Raw genomic sequence first — 16,715 nt, 5'->3', positions numbered from 1 at the left:
CCTATCGGCTCTCCTCACCTTCCCTCATTTTTCTTCCTGCCCTTTTTCTTTCTACTCTATCCCTTCCATATCTTTCCTCCCTACCCTTGCCTCCCTCCTTTGCTTCCCCATCACTCCTCTCCTCTGCCCATCCCTTCCTTTCCCTTCCCATTGTTTCATTTTCCTTCCCTAACTTCTTTCCTTTTCTGTCTTTTCTCTCCCCTACTGTTCCCTTCCCCTAACTTCCATTACCTCCCTCGACTATCTCTCCTCTACTCGAGCCTTCCCTCAAGTACCCTCCCCTCCCTTTTCACTCCCTCTTCCCTATCTCCTCTTTTCTCTGCCCTTCCCTCCCCTTCCCCATCTTCTCATACCTCCTTTTCCTTTCACTTCACTTTTCTTTTTTACCATTTCTTTCCTCTCCAAACTCTTTCCGTCCCCACCCTCCTCATTCTCCCATTCCCCTCCATTCCCTATCTCTCCACTCTCCCCTTCCCTTCCTTCCCTATCTATTCTCTCCCCGTCCCGCCTGATACAACCCTTTCCTTGCTTTCCTCTCCCTTCCCATTAGTTTCATTATCTCTTCTATCCCCTCCGCTTCTCTTTCCCTTCCCTTTCTTTTCTTCTTTCCCTTCCTTTCTTTGCCAATGTCTTTCCCCATCTACCCTTTCCAGGCTTTTTAGCTATCGTTCCACCCTTTCCTCTTCTCTTCCCTTCCCTCCCCTTCCCATCTGTACACTCCTCTTTCTCCCAAACCTTTCCTTCTCCGCCACTCCCTGTTCTCTCCTCTTCTCTCCCCCTCTCCTTTCCTCTCCTCCTTTCTCCTCTCCTCTTCTCTGTTCTCCTCTCTCTTTTCCTTTACTCTTCCCTTCCATTCCTTTCCCCTTCATTTCTCATCCTTACTTCCCTAACTCTTCCTTTCCCTTTCCTAGTTGCTCTCTCCCCTTTACCTCCCTTCCCTATCTCTCCACACTTCTCATCTCCTCAGCGTCTCTTCCTCTTTACATACACTTTTCATGACGTTCCACCCTCCCCTCACCTTCTTTCCCTTTCCCAGTCACTTAATTATTTCGCTACCTCTCCTCTCCCCTCCTACATTTACTTCCCTTTTATAATATCCTTCCCTACCCTTCCCTGTCTCTCCCCCAAACCTCTCCCTCCATTCCTTTCATTCTTCCCTATCACCTCTAGTATTACCCTATTATCCTCAATTTCATTCTCTTCCTTTCCCATTTCTCCACTTTCCTGCCTTGCCTTCTCCTCCCATCCGCTCTCCTCACCTTTCCTTTAACTCCCCTCTTCCGTTCTCTTCTAGTTCCTCTGTTTCCCTTCCTATCTTCTCCCCTTCCTTCCCTTGCCTTTTCTCATCTCCCCTTCCATCTCCTCCCCATCTCTTCTCTCCCTTTTCTTTTCCTCCTCATGCCTTCTCTCCCCTTTGTCTCTTCTAATCCCTTCCCTCTTCCCATTCCTTTCCCTCTCTTTTTTCTCCTCACTTCCATCCTTAATTTCTCTCCCCCTTGTCCCCCTCCACTCCCAACTTTTCTACCTATTCCTTCCATTGTATCTCCTTCCCTCTTCTCCTCCCCTTCCTGCCTTCACTTCCCATTTCCCTTACACTCCTTTCCCTTAGCTTTTTCTACTTTCCTGTCTAACCCTCCCTTCCCCTCCCTCTCTACTTCTATTCCCTTCCCTTCAATTCACTTTGGTTCTCTTCCTTACTTATCTAGCTCTCCTCCCCCCTTTCCTTTCACTTCCCCTACCTTTCTTCCCTATTTTAGCTCTCCCTTTCACTTACCTTACCTATCTCTCAAATCTTCTCTTCTCATATCCACTCTCCTCAGCTTTCCCCTTTCCATGCACTTTCCCGAAAGTGCATGGAAAGAGGAAAGCTGAGGAGAGTGGATATGAGAAGAGAAGAGTGGAGAGATAGGTAAGGTAAGTGAAAGGGAGAGCTAAAATAGGGAAGAAAGGTAGGGGAAGTGAAAGGAAAGGGGGGAGGAGAGCTAGATAAGTAAGGAAGAGAACCAAAGGGAATTGAAGGGAAGAGGGAAGGGAATAGAAGTAGAGAGGGAGGGGAAGGGAGGGTTAGACGGGAAAGTAGAAAAAGCTAAGGGAAAGGAGTGTAAGGGAAATGGGAAGTGAAGGCAGGAAGGGGAGGAGAAGAGGGAAGGAGATACAATGGAAGGAATAGGTAGAAAAGTTGGGAGTGGAGGGGAACAAGGGGGAGAGAAATTAAGGATGGAAGTGAGGAGAAAAAAGAGAGGGAAAGGAATGGGAAGAGGGAAGGGATTAGAAGAGACAAAGGGGAGAGAAGGCATGAGGAGGAAAAGAAAACGGAGAGAAGAGATGGGGAGGAGATGGAAGGGGAGATGAGAAAAGGCAAGGGAAGGAAGGGGAGAAGATAGGAAGGGAAACAGAGGAACTAGAAGAGAACGGAAGAGGGAAGTTAAAGGCAAGGAAAGGTGAGGAGAGCGGATGGGAGGAGAAGGCAAGGCAGGAAAGTGGAGAAATGGGAAAGGAAGAGAATGAAATTGAGGATAATAGGGTAATGATAGGGAAGAATGAAAGGAATGGAGGGAGAGGTTTGGGGGAGAGACAGGGAAGGGTAGGGAAGGATATTATAAAAGGGAAGTAAATGTAGGAGGGGAGAGGAGAGGTAGCGAAATAATTAAGTGACTGGGAAAGGGAAAGAAGGTGAGGGGAGGGTGGAACGTCAAGAAAAGTGTATGTAAAGAGGAAGAGACGCTGAGGAGATGAGAAGTGTGGAGAGATAGGGAAGGGAGGTAAAGGGGAGAGAGCAACTAGGAAAGGGAAAGGAAGAGTTAGGGAAGTAAGTAAGAGAAATGAAGGGGAAAGGAATGGAAGGGAAGAGTAAAGGAAAAGAGAGGAGAACAGAGAAGAGGAGAAAGGAGGAGAGGAAAGGAGAGGGGGAGAGAAGAGGAGAGGACAGGGAGTGGCGGAGAAGGAAAGGTTTGGGAGAAAGAAGAGTGTACAGATGGGAAGGGGAGGGAAGGGAAGAGAAGAGGAAAGGGTGGAACGATATCTAAAAAGCCTGGAAAGGGTAGATGGGGAAAGACATTGGCAAAGAAAGGAAGGGAAAGAAGAAAAGAAAAGGAAGGGAAAGAGAAGCGGAGGGGATAGAAGAGATAATGAAACTAATGGGAAGGGAAAGGAAAGCAAGGAAAGGGTTGTATCAGGCAGGACGGGGAGAGAATAGATAGGGAAGGAAGTGAAGGGGAGAGTGGAGAGATAGGGAATGGAGGGGAATGGGAGAATGAGGAGGGTGGGGACGGAAAGAGTTTGGAGAGGAAAGAAATGGTAAAAAGAAAAGTGAAGTGAAAGGAAAAGGAGGTATGAGAAGATGGGGAAGGGGAGGGAAGGGCAGAGAAAAGAAGAGCTAGGGAAGAGGGAGTGAAAGGGGAGGGGAGGGTACTTGAGGGAAGGCTCGAGTAGAGGAGAGATAGTCGAGGGAGGTAATGGAAGTTAGGGGAAGGGAACAGTAGGGGAGAGAAAAGACAGAAAAGGAAAGAAGTTAGGGAAGGAAAATGAAACAATGGGAAGGGAAAGGAAGGGAAGGGCAGAGGAGAGGAGTGATAGGGAAGCAAAGGAGGTAGGCAAGGGTAGGGAGGAAAGATATGGAAGGGATAGAGTAGAAAGAAAAAGGGCAGGAAGAAAAATGAGGGAAGGTGAGGAGAGCCGATAGGAGAGAAGAGCAGGAGAGAAGGGATGCAGGGGAAAGTAAACGGGAGAAGATACCTTACCCCTTCCCCTCCATCGCCTGTCTCCTTCCCCACCGCGCTCTCCTCTCCCCAACTCTTTTCCCCCTTTTTATACCTTCCCTTCCCTTTCGCCCTCTCTCCTGCCCACCTTCACTATCTCGTGTTCCCCCTCCCTGACCTTCCCTCATTTCCCCTTCCCTCCCATCCCTAATTCTACTTTTCCTTCTCTTCCATTTCCGCTAGCTCAAAGATACAGCAGACTGAACTGAGCATGAAAAACACAAAACATCCAACCCTTTAACAAGAAAAGTTTAACAAGACATTCATTTTTTAGTGTTCAAATTTTTTATTAAACGTATTTTTTATACATATTAAACAAACGCATTGCAAGGAATATAAACATCCATTTGCATCTAAATATAATATTTATAACATGAATGGGGTGCTAATGGTAATTTTATATATGCGTTTTGGGGTGCAAAGGGTAATTTGAGATTTGATGGTAGGTATGGATTTTGGAGTGACAAGTGTAATTTTAGGGTTCAGTGTGGGTATGGGTTTTGGGGTGCAAAGGGTAATTTTAGGGATCAAGTGGGTATGGGTTTATGTGCGCCAAGGGAAGTTTTAGGGTTAGGGGAGGTGTGGGTCTCTATGGTGCGAAGGATAATTTTGGGGTTCAGGGTGGGTATGGGTTTTGGACTGTAAAAGGTTATTTTAAGGTCCAGGGTGGGTGTGGGTTTTGGGATGCCAAGGGTATTTTTAGGGTTCAGGGTAGGTATGGGTTTTGGGGTGCCACATGTTTTATTTAGTGTTCAGGGTGGGTATTTGGTTTTGGGTGACAAGGTTGAATTTAAGGTTCAGGGTGTGTGTGGGTTTTGGGGTGCCAAGGGTAATTTTAGGGTTCAGTATGGGATTGGTTTTGGCGACCAAGGGAAATTTTAGAGTTCAGGGTGGGCATGGGTTTTGGGGAGCCAAGGGTAGTTTTAGGGTTCAGAGTGAGTTTGGGTTTTTGGGTGCTAAGGGTACTTTTAGGGTTTGGGGTGGGTATGGGTTTTGGGGTGCCAAAGTTAATTTTAGGGTTCAGTGTGGGTATGAGTTTTGGGGTGCTAAGGGTCATTTTAGGGTTGAGCCTGGGTATGGGGTTTGGGGTGTCAAGGGTAATTTTGGGGTTCAGGGTGGGTATGAATTTTGGGGTGCCAAGGGTAATTTTGGGGTTCAGGGTGGGTGTTGATTTTGGGGTGCAAGGGTAATCTTAGGGTTCAGGGTAGGTAAGGGTTTAGTATGCCAATGGTAATTTCAAGGTTCTTTGTAGGTATGGGTTTAGGGGTGTCAAGGTTATTTTTGTGGTATGGGGGATATAGGTTTTGGGGTGCCACAGGTAATTTTAGGTATTGGTTCTGGGGTCCAAAGGGTCATTTTAGGGTTCAGGGTAGTAATGGGTTTTGGGGTGCCAGGGGTAATTTTAGGTTTCAGGGTGGGTATGGGTTTTGGGGTGCTAAGGGTCATTTTAGGGTACATTGTAGGTATGGGGTGCCAAGGATTTATGGGGTTATGGGTTTTGGGGTGCTATGGGTAATTGTAGGGTCCAGGGTGGGTGTGGGTTTTGGGGTGTTGAGATACTTTAATTTTCGGGTTCATTGTAGGTATGGGTTTTGGGGTGTCAAGGTTATTTTTGGGGTATGGGGATATGGGTTTTGGGGTGCCACAGATAATTTTAGGTATTGGAATTGGGGTGCAAAGGGTAATTTTAAGCTTCAGGGTAGTTATGGGTTTTGGCGCGCCAAGGATAATTTTAGGTTTCAGGGTGGGTATGGGTTTTGGGGTGCTAAGGGTAATTTTAGGGTACATTTGGTATGGGGTGCCAAGGTTTTTTTGGGGGTGTTTTTTGGGGTGCTAAAAGTAATTTTAGGGTTCAGGGTGGGTATGGGATTCGGGGTGCTAAGGGTAATTTTAGGGTTCAGGGTAGGTATGGGTTTTGGGGTGCTAAAGGTCATTTTGGGGTTCAGGGTGGGTATGAGTTTTGGGGTGCCAAGGGAAATTTTGGGGTTCAGGGTGGGTGTGGGTTTGGGGGTGCCAGGGGTAATTCTAGGGTTCAGGGTGGGTATGGGTTATAGCGTGCCAATCGTCATTTTAGGGCTCAGGATGGGTATGGGTTTTGGGGTGCTAAGGGTAATTTTAGGGTTCAGGATGGATGTGGGTTTTGGGGTGCCAAAGATAATTTAAGGGTTTGGGGGGTGTGGGTTTTGGAGCGCTAAGGGCAATTTTAGGGTTCAGTATGGGATGGGTTTTGGCTGAGCCAAGGGTAACTTTAGAGTTCAGGGTAGACATCGGTTTTAGGGAACCAAGGGTAGTTTTAGGGTTCAGAGTGAGTATGGGTTTTGAGGTGCTAAGGATCATTTTAGGGTTGAGCCTGGGTATGGCTTTTGTAGTGCAAGGGTAATTTTGGGGTTCAGGGTGGGTATGGGTTTTGGGGTGCCAAGGGTAATTTTGGGGTTCAGGGTGGGTGTGGGTTTAGGGGTGCCAAGGGTAACCTTAGGGTTCAGGGTGGGTATAGATTTTGGGCTGCCAAGGTTAATTTTAGGGTTCAGGGTGGGTATGGGTTTTTGGGTGCTAAGGGTCATTTTAGGGTTGAGCCTGGGTATAGGTTTTGTAGTGCAAGGGCAATTTTGGGGTTCAGGGTGGGTATGGGTTTTAGGGTGCCAAGGGTAATTTTAGGGTTCCGGGAGGGTGTGGGTTTAGGGGTGCCAAGGGTAACAGTAGTGTTCAGGGTGGGTATGGTTTTTGGGGTGCTCAGGGTAATTTGGGGGTTCAGAGCATGTGTGGATTTAGGGGTGCCAAGGGTAACCTTAGGGTTCAGGGTGGGTATGGGTTTTAGGGTGTCGAGGATAATTTGAGGGTTCAGGGTGGGTTTTGAGGTAGCAAGGGTAATTTTAGGGCTCAGGGTGGGTATGGGTTTAGGGATACCAAGGGTCGTTTTAAAGTTCAGTGTGGGTATGGGTTTTCCGGGTGCCATGGGTGATTTTAGGGTTCAGGGTGGGTGTGGGTTTTGGGGTGCCAAGGGTAATTTTAAGGTTCAGTATGGGTATGAATTTTGGGGTGCAAAGGGTAATTTTGGGGTTCAGGGTGGGTGTTGGTTTTGGGGTGCAAGGGTAATCTTAGCGTTCAGAGTAGGTAAGGGTTTAGTATGCCAATGGTAATATCAGGGTTCTTTGTAGGTATGGGTTAAGGGGTGTCAAGGTTATTTTTGGGGTATGGGGGATATAGGTGTTGGGGTGCCACGGGTAATTTTAGGTATTGGTTTTGGGGTCCAAAGGGTCATTTTAGGGTTCAGGGTAGTAATGGGTTTTGGGGTGCCAGGGGTAATTTTAGGTTTCAGGGTGGGTATGGGTTTTGGGGTGCTAAGGGTAATTTTAGGGTACATTTGGTATGGGGTGCCAAGGTTTATTTGGGGGTGTTTTTTGGGGTGCTAAAAGTAATTTTAGGGTTCAGGGTAGGTATGGGTTTTGGGGTGCTAAAGGTCATTTTGGGGTTCAGGGTGCGTATGAGTTTTGGGGTGCCAAGGGAAATTTTGGGGTTCAGGGTGGGTGTGGGTTTGGGGGTGCCAGGGGTAATTCTAGGGTTCAGGGTGGGTATGGGTTATAGCGTGCCAATCGTCATTTTGGGGCTCAGGATGGGTATGGGTTTTGGGGTGCTAAGGGTAATTTTAGGGTTCAGGATGGATGTGGGTTTTGGGGTGCCAAGGATAATTTACGGGTTCGGTGGGTGTGGGTTTTGGGGATCTAAGGGCAATTTTAGGGTTCAGTATGGGATGGGTTTTGGCTGAGCCAAGGGTAACTTTAGAGTTCAGGGTAGACATCGGTTTTAGGGAGCCAAGGGTAGTTTTAGGGTTCAGAGTATGGGTTTTGAGGTGCTAAGGATCATTTTAGGGTTGGGCCTGGGTATGGCTTTTGTAGTGCAAGGGTAATTTTGGGGTTCAGGGTGGGTATGGGTTTTGGGGTGCCAAGGGTAATTTTGGGGTTCAGGGCGGGTGTGGGTTTAGGGGTGCCAAGGGTAACCTTAGGGTTCAGGGTGGGTATAGATTTTGGGCTGCCAAGGTTAATTTTAGGGTTCAGGGTGGGTATGGGTTTTGGGGTACTAAGGGTCATTTTAGGGTTTAGCCTGGGTATGGGTTTTGTAGTGCAAGGGCAATTTTGGGGTTCAGGGTGGGTATGGGTTTTGGGGTGCCAGGGGTAATTTTGGGGTTCCGGGCGGGTGTGGGTTTAGGGGTGCCAAGGGTAACAGTAGTGTTCAGGGTGGGTATGGGTTTTGGGGTGCTAAGGGTAATTTTGGGGTTCAGGGCGGGTGTGGGTTTAGGGGTGCCAAGGGTAACCTTAGGGTTCAGGGTGGGTATGGGTTTTAGGGTGTCGAGGATAATTTGAGGGTTCAGGGTGGGTTTTGAGGTAGCAAGGGTAATTTTAGGGCTCAGGGTGGGTATGGGTTTAGGGGTACCAAGGGTCATTTTAAAGGTCGGAATGGGTTTTGGGGTGCCATGGGTGATTTTAGGGTTCAGGGTGGGTGTGGGTTTTGGGGTGCCAAGGGTAATTTTAGGGTTCATTATGGGATGGGTATTGGCGAGCCAAGGGTAATTTTAGAGTTCAGGGTGGGCTTGGGTTTTGGGGAGTCAAGGGTCGTTGTAGGGTTCAGAGTATAGGTTTAGGGGTGCTAAGGGTAATTTTAGGGTTCAGGGTGGGTATGGGTTTTGGGGTGCCAAGAGTAATTTTAGGGTTCAGGGTGGGTATGGGTTTGGGGTGCCAAGGTTAATTTTAGGGTTCATGGTGGGTATGGGTTTGGGTTGCTAAGGGTCATTTTAGGGTTGAGCCGGGGTATGGGTTTTGGGGTGCCAAGGGTAATTTTGGGGTTCAAGGTGGATGTGGGTTTTGGGGTGACAAGAGTAACCTTAGGAGTCAGGGTGGGTATGGCTTTTGGGGTACCAAGGTTCATTTTAAAGTTCAAGGTGGGTATGGGTTTTGATGAGCTAAGGGTAGTTTTAGGGTTCACAGTGGGTATGGGTGTTGGGGTGCTAAGGGTAATTTTAGGGTTCAGGGTAGGTATGAATTTTGGGGTGCTAAGGGTAGTTTTAGGTTTGAGACTGGGTATGGGTTTTGGGGTGCCAAGGGTAATTATGGGGTTCAGGGTGGGAAAGGGTTTTGGGGTGCCAAGGAAAATTTTGGGGTTCAGAGTGGAGTGGGTTTTGGGGTGCTAAGGGTAATTCTAGGGTTCAGGTTGAGTATGGGTTTTAGGGTGCCAATGGTAATTTTAGGGCTCCGGTGGGTGTGGGTTTTGGGGTGCCAAGGGTAATTGTAGGGCTCAGGGTTGATATGGGTTTTGGGGAGCCAAGTGTAGTTTTAGGGTTCAGAGTGAGTATTGGTTTTGGGTTGCTAAGGCTAATTTTTGGGTTTATTGTAGGTATGGGTTTTGGGGCGCCAATAGTAATTTTAGGGTTCAGGGTGGGTATGGGTTTTGGGGTGCTAAAGGTAATTTTAGGGTTGAGCCTGGGTATGGGTTTTGGGGTGCCAAGGGTGATTTTGGGGTTCAGGGTGGGTATGGGTTTTGGGGTGCCAAGGGTAATTTTGGGGTTTAGGGCGGGTGTGGGTTTTGGGGTGCCATAGGTAACCTTAGGTTTCAGGGTGGGTATGGGTTTTAGGGTGTCAAGGGCAATTTTAGGGCTCAGGGTGGGTATGGGTTTTGGGGTAACAGATGATTTTAGGGTTCAGTGTGGGTTTTGGGGTGCCAAGGGTAATTTTAGTTTTCAGTATGGGATGGGTTTTGGTGAACCAATAGTAATTTTAGTCTTCGTGGTGGGCGTGGGCTTTGGGGAGTCAGGGGTAGTTTTAGGGTTCAGATTAAGTATGGGTTTTGGGGTGCTATGGGTAATTTTAGGGTTCAGGGTGGGTATGGGTTTTGGGGTTCCAAGGTTAATTTTAGGGTTCAGGGTGGGTTTGGGTTTTGGGGTGCTAAGGATCATTTTAGGGTTGAGCATGGGAATGTGTTTTTGGGTATCAATGGTAATTTTAGGGTTCAGGGTCTGTATGGGTTTTGGGGTGCCAAGGGTAATTGTAGGGTTCTGGGTGGGTGTGGGTTTTGGGGTGCCAAGGGTAACCTTAGGGTTCAGGGTGGGTATGGGTTTTAGGGTGCCAATGGTAATTTTAGGGCTTAGGGTGGGTATGGGTTTTGGGGTGCCAAGGGTAATTTTAGGTTTCAGCGTGGGTGTGGGTTTTGGGGTGTCGAGGATAATTTAAGGGTTCAGGTTGGGTGTTGGTTTTGGGGTCCCAAGGGTAATTTTAGGGCTTGGGGTCGGTATGGGTTTTGGGGTACCAAGGGTAATTTTAAAGTTCAGGGTAGGTAGGGGTTTTGGGGAGCCAAAGGTAGTTTTAGGGTTCAGAGTGAGTATGGGTTTTAGGGTGCTAAGGGTAATTTTAGGGTTCCTTGTAGGTATGGGTTTTGGGGTGCCAAGGTTACAAGGTTATTTTTGGGGTTATGGAGGATATGGTTTGTTGGCTGCCACCGGTAATTTTAGGTATTGGTTTTGGGGTGCAAAGGGTAATTTTAGGGTTCAGGGTGGTTATGGGTTTTGGCGTGCCAAGGGTAATTTTTGGTTTCAGTTTGGGTATGGGTTTTGGTCTGCTAAGTGTAATTTAAGGGTGCATTGTAGGTAGGGTGTGCCAAGATTATTTTCGGGGTTATGGGGGTATGGGTTTTGGGGTGCGAAGGGTAATTTTAGGGTTCAGGGTGGGTATGGGTTTTGGGGTGCTATGGATAGTTTTAGGGTTCATGGTAGGTATGAATTTTGGGGTGCTAAGGGTCATTTTAGGGTTGAGAAAGTGTATGGGTTTTGGGGTGCCAAGGGTCATTTTGGGGTTCAGGTTGGGTGTGGGTTTTGGGGTGCCAAGGGTAATTCTAGGGTTACGGTTGGGTATGGGTTTTAGGGTGCCACTGGTAATTTTAGGGCTCACGGTGGGTGTGGGTTTTGGGGTGCCAAAGGTAATTTTAGGGTTAATTGTAGGTATTGGTTTTGGGGTGCTAAGGGTACTTTTTGGGTTATGGGAGGTATGAGTTTCGGGGTGCCAAGGGTCATTTTAGGTATTGGTTTTGGGGTGCAAATGGTAATTTTAGGGTTCAGGGCGGGTATGGGTTTTGGGGTGCCAAGGAACATTTTAGGTTTTAGGGTGGGTATGGGTTTTGGGGTGCTAAGGGTAATTTTAGGGTTCAGGGTAGCTATGAGTTGTGGGGTGCCTGGGGTTATTTTAAAGTTCAGGGGGTATGGGTTTTGGAGTGTCAAGGGTAATTTAGGGGTTCGGTATGGGTTTTGGAGTGCTATAGGTAATTTATGCTGGGTATTGGGGTGGTAAGGTTATTTTAGCAATTTAAGGGGGTATGGGTATTGGGGTGGTATGAGTTATCTTAGGGTTTTAGGTTGATTAAAAAAATGAGATATATATATATAGAGAGAGAGACAGGGAAGGGCACAGGACAGTAGAAGGGGATGGGTGGAGTTAGAAGGGTATAGGACTGAAGATAGAGATAGGTAAGAAGATAGAAAGGAAGGGTATAGGAGGAGAGAGAAAGAATGGAAAAAGAAGGGAAGGAAAGCAAGAAAAGAGAAGAGGAGGGACAGGAAGGGAAGGGGAGGGGGAAAGGGGAAAAAGGGAAGAGGAAGTGAAACGGGGAGGGGAAAGAAAGAGAAGCGGAAGCATAGGAAAGGGGAGGGAAGGGGAAGGTTAGGAAAGGAGAGAAACTGGAAGGAAAGGGATTAGGATAGGAGGGGTTGGAAGGGGATAGGACAGAGGACAGGGAAAGGAAGGGAATGGACTGAAAGGAAAGAAAAAGGAAAGGAGGGGAAGGGAAGGGAAGAAGAAAAGGGATGGAAAGTTGGGGTTGGAAGGGTAAAGGCGGAGACAGGGAAGGGCAGGGAAGGGAAAGTGCAAAAGCGCAAAGGAAAGGGAGAAGGGGAAAGGAAATGGGAAGGAGGAAAGGGGAGGGAAAAAAGGGGTACAGAAAGGGGAGGAGAAAGGTTAAGCAAATATGGAATGGAATATAAGAGGGAGGGGAGAAGGGAATGGAGAGGTAAAGTATGAGACAAGGAAGGTGTATAGGAGGAGACAAAAGAGGTGGGAAGGGATATAGGAGGAGACAGGGAAGATAAGGGATATAAAAGGAGACAGTGAAGGGTGGGGGTATAGAAGGAAACAGAGAAGGGGTATAGGATTAGACAGGGAAGGGAAGGGGTACAGGAGGAGACAGTTAAGGGAAGGGAAGGAGTATAGGAGGAGGCAGGGAAGGGGCATGGGAGACAGGGAAGGGAAGAGGTATAGGAAAAGGCAGGGAAGGGGTATAGGAGGAGACAGGGAAGGGAATGGGTATAGGAGATCACACGGAAGGGGTATAGGGGAAGATGATTAGGAGGAGACTTGGAAGGGAAGAGATACAGAAGGAGACAGGGAAGGGGAGAAGCATAGGAGGAGGCAGGGAAGGGGTAAAGGAGACGGAAAGACGGGTTTAGAAGGAAAAAGGGGATGGGGAAAGGGAAGGGAAGAGAGGGATATAGGAGGAGACAGGGGATGGGTATAGGAGGAGGCATAAAAGGGGTATAGGAGATGGGGAGGACGGGTTTAGGAGGAAAAAGTGAAAGGGCAGAGGGAAAAGGGGAGAGGGATATAGGAGGAGATAGGGAAGGGACGAGAGGGGCATAGGAGGAGTCAGGGAAGAAAAGGGAAAGGGTAATAGGAGGAGAGAGGGAAGAGAAGGGAAGAAGGAAAGGGAGGGAAAGTGGGGATTGGAAGGATATAGGTAGAGACAGGAAAGGGGAAGGAAGGGAAGGGGAAAATGAAAAGGGAAAAAGAAAGGGACAAAGGAAAGGGGGAAAAGGAAAGGGATAAGGGAAGGGGAGGGGAAGGTTAGGGGGAAGGGGAGGGGAGGAAATGAAGGGAAGGAAACGTAAACAAAAAGGGGAAGGGAAAGGAAAAGAAAAGAAGAGAAGTGAAGGGAAGGGGGAAGTAGAAGGGAAGGGGTGAGGGGTATATGAGGAGACAGGGAAGGGAAGTGAAGAGGTATGAGGGGACAGGGAAGGGAAGGAATACAGGAGGTGACAGGGAAGGGAAACAGTATAGGAGATAGGGGAGTGGTATAGGAGGTGACCGGGAAGGATGGGGTAGAGGAGGAGACAGGAAAGGCAGGGGTATAGGAGGAGACATGGAAGCAGAATAGGAGAAGACAGGGAAGGGATATAGGAGACAGGGAAGGAAAGGGCAGGGGCATGGGGGAGACAGGGAAGGGTTATATGAAGAGGCAGGGAAGGGAAAGGGTACAGGAGGAGACAGGGAAGAGATATAGGAAAAGACAGGGAAGGGAAGGGGAAAGGGAAAAGAGGAAAGGGGAAAGGAAAGGGGAAGAGAAAGAAACGGAGGAGGAAAGGGAACAGACGGAATGAAAAAGAAGGGAGAAGGGAAGAAGGGGAGGGAAGAATGGAAGAGGATGGGTAAAGTAGGAGACAATGAAGGGGTATAGTTGGAGACAGGGAAGGGATATAGGAGGAGGAAACAGTGAAGGGAAGGTGTATAGAAGGAGGCAGGGAAGTGAAGGGTATAGAAGGAGACGGAAGGGAAGGGGGGGCATAGGAGACAGGGAAGGGAGGGGTATAGGAGGAGACAGGGGAGGGGTACATGAAGAGGAAGGGAAGGTAAGGGGTATAGGAGCAGTCAGGGTAAGGAATGAAAGGGAAGGGGTATAGGAGAAAACAGGGAAGGGGTATAGGAGGAGACTGGGAAGGGTTAAAGGAGGAGACAGGTAAGAGAGGGGAGGTGTATTGGGGGAGGCAGGGAAGGGGCAGAGGAGACAGGTAAAGGAGGGAAGGGGTATAGGAGGAGGCAGGGAATGGGTATAGGAGACAGGGAAGGAATGGGGTATAGGGGGGAAAAGAGAAGGGGTATGGGAAAAAGAGAAGGATATAGAAGGAGACAGGGAAGGGAAAGGTAATATGAGGAGACAGGGAAGGGAAGAGCAAGGAAGAAGGAAAGAGAGGGAAATAGGGGGTTGTTAGGATATAGGCAGAGACAGGGGAGGGCAAGGAAAGGAAATGAAGAGAAGGGGGAAATAAAAAGGGGAAACGAGCAAAGGAAAGGGGAAAGGGCACAGCACAGAGAGGATGAGAAAAGAAAGGGGGAGGGGAAAGTTAAGGGGATAGGGGAGTGTTGGACAGGCCCCAGAAGGCGGCTCGCTCCCTCCCCGCATGACAGAGCCCGGACACCGGCTCTCCAGAAACCACCCCCAGAAGTAACCCGTAACCCGTTCCACACGGGACACCTGCCCCGAACATCCCGTAACACCAGCCTGGGCCTCCACCGACACCATCGCCCGGGCCCAGCCGCCATCTTGGACCTTGCACCACGAGGCCGCGTGGCCTCAGCTCGACCCTAACCCTGGGCCTGGCCAGGCCCCGACAGCCCGGCACCACCATCCACCCGGGAGGTGAGCGGACCACTTGGCAGGTCAATGGGAGAGAGGAGTTCGATGGCTCTCCCCCTCCAGGTGCCGATCGCCCCCAGCTTCCCCCGGGCGCTGGCTCCACCCCCCTGCTGGGTGTCTGGACTCCCTCATCCCGGACCTCCCGACCTCCAAGGGCGAGGGTCCGGACATCAAAGGGCCCCAGCCCTATAACTGGGACAGCTCCAGAGCAGGAAGGCAGTTGTATCCTGGAGTCGAGAGACACCGTGAAGAACTCATCCTTGACGGACTGCTGGCGCTGCCACAGCCCTGCCTTGTGAACTGTCGTCCTGCCTGCTGGCGCTGCCGCAGCCTTCTGCAACCTTCATCCTCGTCGGGACCTGCTGGCGCTGCCGCGGACCGTTGTAACTACCACCTACGTCGGGACCTGCTGGCGCTGCCGTGGACCGTTGTTACCTACGATCATCTCGGGACCTGCTGGCGCTGCCGCGGCCCGTCCTCCTAGAACGCCGAGCTCGAGGATTGTGAGCTAACCATCTCTTCATCGCAACTACCAGATTGGTAACAAGACTGTCCCGCTACCCCCTTTCCCATTCAAGAGACTAGAATCGAGGGGACCCCTGAGTCCTGACCTCCTTGTACCATTCTACTGTACTTCAAGATTGCTTATAAAGAACGTTAAACCTTATCTTTGTGTGGTGTCCATCTGTGGGGGAGAAGTTACTTGTCTGTACGATCGCTGGAGACGGCTCTCCCCGGAGACCTCTCCCCTTGTCCTCGGCCGACCCTCCCGGTCCCGTCTAACATTGGTGGCCAGCGGCGGGATCCGAATCAACGCGTACGTGCAGAGAGTGACTCACCCCACAACTAAACCACAATGACAACCAAAGAGAGCGGAGCCACCGAAAAATTCCAGATGGAGAAATTGGAAGAGTACAGCCATCGTGAGTTAAAACAATTTTGCATCGAACTAGGCATTGCTACCACCGGTCTGAGCACAAAAGACGATTTCAAGCACGCCATCGAATCTTGGGCGGAAACCGGGGCCGTCAGATCCCCGGACCGAAACGTCGCAACAGCAGAGATCAACACCACTTCTCCCGAAGAACGGAGAGCGGGTCTCTCACAGGAAGAGATCCAAGAAAGAGAAAGAAACAGACTACACGAATTAGAGATGGCACGGCTCAAGATGGACGGCGAGCTAAAACTAGCGGAACAAAAACTGAACTTAGAACACTTACGGCTCCGAGAAGAGCGGGAAGAAAAGCAAAGACAAAGAGAACTCGAAGAAAAGAGACTGGCGTACGAACACGAGCGCAAGCTAGCTGAAATAGAACTACGGAAACAAAACAAAGAACTAGGGGTGCCCGAGCAACCGCGCACCCCAGGCGCTACGGAACAAAAAGTCCACATCCCCAAGGACGTCGTCCGAGAATACTATCGGAACGACGACATACAACAGTGGTTCAAGGCCTATGAGATCGCCATGGCCTCCCACCGGATCGATCGAAGTGACTGGGGCGCCGGTCTATGGGGGAGGTTCGTCAACGAAGGCCGCGATGCCCTGCTACAGCTCCCGGACCACCAGATGACGTCCTATGACCACATGAAGGCCGCCCTCCTCACTCGATATGGACTCACGCCCGAAATGTACCGCCAGAGGTTCCGCGACTGCACCCGGATCACGGGTACAACTTGGGTGGAATATGTGAACTATTTTAGCCGAGCCTTCGAAGGGTGGATCAAAGGTAGCCGAGTCACCACCTACGAACAGCTCTTCAATCTCATTGTTTGGGAGCACCTCTCCAACAACTGCTTCGTCGAGCTCAGGCAGCACCTCCTCGACAGTAAAATGACTGACCCTCGGCAGCTCGCCGCTGAGGCTGACCGATGGGAGAGCACCCGAGTGGCCCGGGGTGGGCCAACCGAGCAGAACCGAAACAACCAAGGCCCTCATCGTCCCCGAGAAGGAGGGGGAGGCCAGGGCCGGGGCCGAGATGCCGCTCCGGCAGCTCCCGTCAACAACACCCCACCCCCGGCTGGGCGGGGGAACCCTCCGATGCGCCCAGGGTTCCGAGCCAATGTCACGTGCCATCGGTGCCAGCGGGTCGGACACTATGCCAACGACCCGAACTGCCCCAAGAACCAGACTCCCGGGCCCCGCCAGGTCGTGGCTGCCGCCCTAGGAGAAGAACAAACGTACGAAGAGCACGAAGAATATGAACAGGAACAGCCCGAGTGGGAACCTGCCGCCATGGTCCTGGCCTGCCTAGGGGGAAGAGACATGGTTCCGCGGGTCCCCCTACCCACAAACACCCGAAAATACAGCCAGTGGGTGAACATCAACGGGCGCAAGGCCGAAGCCCTACGTGACACCGGGGCCAGTGTGACAGCCGTCCGCTGTCACCTGGTGACCCCGGAACAAATCCTGCCCAACGTCCTTTGCCCTGTCCGTTCAGCTGACAATTCTGAGAGCCTATGTCGGATGGCCTGTGTCCCCTTTGAGTGGGGAGGAGTGTCCGGCATGCTAAAAGTGAC

This window comes from Lissotriton vulgaris, chromosome 8 (genome assembly GCF_964263255.1).
Source record: "Lissotriton vulgaris chromosome 8, aLisVul1.2, whole genome shotgun sequence".
Taxonomy (NCBI): domain Eukaryota; kingdom Metazoa; phylum Chordata; class Amphibia; order Caudata; family Salamandridae; genus Lissotriton; species Lissotriton vulgaris.
This window is presented reverse-complemented; position numbering follows the sequence as displayed.